The sequence below is a fragment of the Cupressus sempervirens genome, chromosome 7 (assembly GCF_028749045.1).
Source record: "Cupressus sempervirens isolate cs-2001-9-10 chromosome 7, ASM2874904v1, whole genome shotgun sequence".
Taxonomy (NCBI): domain Eukaryota; kingdom Viridiplantae; phylum Streptophyta; class Pinopsida; order Cupressales; family Cupressaceae; genus Cupressus; species Cupressus sempervirens.
In genome coordinates, this window is record NC_143124.1 from 671,854,973 (window position 1) to 671,857,965 (window position 2,993).

The following is a 2,993-nucleotide window of genomic DNA, read 5'->3' on the forward strand; positions in this document are numbered from 1 at the left end:
AAATTAAACCAAAGTGTGTAGATGAAGTAAAGGATAATCATTGGATCCAAGCAATGAAGGAAGAATTGAATCATATAGTAAAGAATGACACATGGGAATTAGTTCCTAGACCAAAGGACAAGAATGTGATAGGAAAAAAATGGGTTTTTAGAAATAAGATGAATGAGCAAGGAGAAGTTGTGAGAAATAGGGCTAAACTTGTTTTGTAAAGGTTATTCACAAAAAGAAGGCATTGATTATGAGGAAACATATGCACCTATAGTAAGAATGGAAGTAGTAAGGATGCTCCTAGCTTATGTAGTGAGCAAGAAATTTAAGGTTTATCAGATGGATGTTAAGTCTGCATTTCTAAATGGAGAACTAGAAGAAGAAGTCTATATTGAGCAACCTGAAGGTTTTCCTTTATCAAAAGACAAAGATATGGTATGAAGATTGAAGAAATCTCTTTATGGTCTAAAGCAAGCACCAAGAACTTGGTATGTGAGGTTGGATAATTACTTGGCAAAGCTCAAACTTGCTAAAAGTATGACAAGTAGTAACTTGTATCTAAAATAAATTGAAGATGGTTTATTGATCATTATAATATTTGTCGATGACATCATTTTTAGAGGTAATGATGATGGTAGTGACAAATTTTCTAAAGATATGAAGAATGAATTTTAAATGAGCATGATAGGAGAGATGAATTTTTTCCTAGGATTGTAGATTGCATAGAATAATGATGGTATATTCATCTCACAACTATCTTAAAAATTTGTTGAAAAGGTTTGGTTTGCAAAGTTGTAAAGCTATTGGTATACCCATGATAACTGGTCATAAGTTATCTAGCAAAAATGAGACACTTGCAATAGAACAAAAGAATTATAGACCAATGATTGGAGGTTTGTAGTCTCTAACTCACACAAGACTAGATATAGAAAATGCAGTTGGGATAGAAGCTGGATTTCAAGTTGATCCTAAAGAATATCATTTTACAATAGTAAAGAGAATATTTAGATATCTAAAAGGGACATCTAATTATGGAATTTGGTATGAGAAATTAAATGATTTCACACTTTGCACATATACTGATGTTGATTGGGAAGGTAGTATGGATGATGGAAAAGAGCACCAATGGGTGGAGCTTTCTTTCTTAGAGGAAGATTGGTTTCTTGGTTAAGCAAGAAGTAAGATTGTATTTCACAAAGTAAAACTAAGGCTGAGTATGTTGCAATAGAAAATAATTGTAATCAATTTATGTGGATGAAGAAAATGTTGAACGATATCAAAATTGAGATTTAAGAACCTATTATCATTTATTGTAATAACATAAGTGTAGTGAGTATGTCTAAGAATCATGTATTGCATTTTAAGACAAAGCATATATCTATTAAATATCATGTGACGAGAGAGAAAGTAGCAGAAAAGGAGATTAGATTGGAGTATGTAAGTACCAAAGATCAGATTGTAGATACCTTTACAAAGCCTTTTCCTAAAGATACATTTGAGTACTTAAGAGGTATGCTTGGGGTTATGCCACTGCCTACTTTTGAGTAGGTGATTTAGAGAGTGCATCAATTGAGTGGTATAGAGTACAACTATTTGATTGGACTGAATGTTGATGCTTCCTAAATGGGGGAGTATCTAGATTGTATTGAGTCATGGAGAGCTGTTAGTATTTGGTATTGAACAATGTCTTTGGACACTCGAGTTGGTTCATGATTTGAGCAACTAATTAGTAATTGGTATTGTGATTGACACCTTTGACATTGATGTCAATAAGGGAGAGATAGGTATGAAAAACATTTCCTAAGGTATAGAGGAGAGTGTGTATGAGAAGTACTCGTAAGCAACGGGGGAGAGATATCTTTTTAGAGAGATCTGGTTATATTCATGTAAAGATGTAGGAACATGCACCTCTTGTATTGTGAATTGTTTAGTGTGAAGTAAATAATTGATGTCTAAAGAAGAACAAGATGAATAGAGAAGCGTTCTAGAGGATTTCAGATTTGGTTGATGAAGAGGATTTAGAATATGAGAAGAACATGCAACAAGATAAGTTTACTTGGTATTCATGGAACTTAGATAGTTTTTCATCTATGTTTCCGTCAATGCCAAAGGGGGGTATTTTTAGCTTGAATGTTGATGATACTACATTGGGGGACTATCCTAAGCATTAGAGAGTATTGATATGTTTCATTCATGACTATGTTTGTCATTGATGTCAACATAGCAGTGTTTCTATAGAGACTAGAAGAATAATAGTCAAAGATCTTATGTTACACAGTAACTAAGGGTTATGTGATGTGCAATTAAGGAAATTTTCTTGAGAGCATCCTAATGATGTGGTTAAGAAAATGGAGTCAAAATCAAAGATGTATGGTAGTTGTGCTTGATTTACTTTGAGCAACACATAAACAAAGCATCTATTTGGTAGTTTCTAATGTTTGCCTTATATCTTTTAGCCAAGATATAAAGAGGTGATGTGCAGTCAGCCAGTGATAGATGATAGTTAGGTGATGATGTAAGTGAGTGTGCAAGACATGGAGTTGTACATGTAAAGTTTTGTATAGACTATGAGTCGACAGTGCTATTATAATTGTAATTAATTATATATCTTATTTTAATTAATTGGGAAAGCCTTAAGGCCGACTCAAGGAATTATTATGAAGTTATGGTATAAAGGAAAGATTCTTTCCTTGATTGTAAATGTATCAAGTATCTATTAGGCATTGTATTTGCAAAGTGAAAAAATGAGCAGAGTGTTGATTGAATGTGTATAAGTGATCCAAGGGATTATTGGATGCGCAATTCATGATCTGGTTACAAGATTAGAAGGAGTAGAATTTTGGTTGATAGGAAAAAGGTAGAGAAAGGGAGTACAATTAAGTTCTATTATTCTATAAGGAATAATATAGAGATCATTGGATAGTGGGTTCATTGGTCTTGCCCTCAAAGCTATTTGGGAAGTGAGTCCATCTTTTATAAATCCTAATAGGGTTAGCACAACTCGT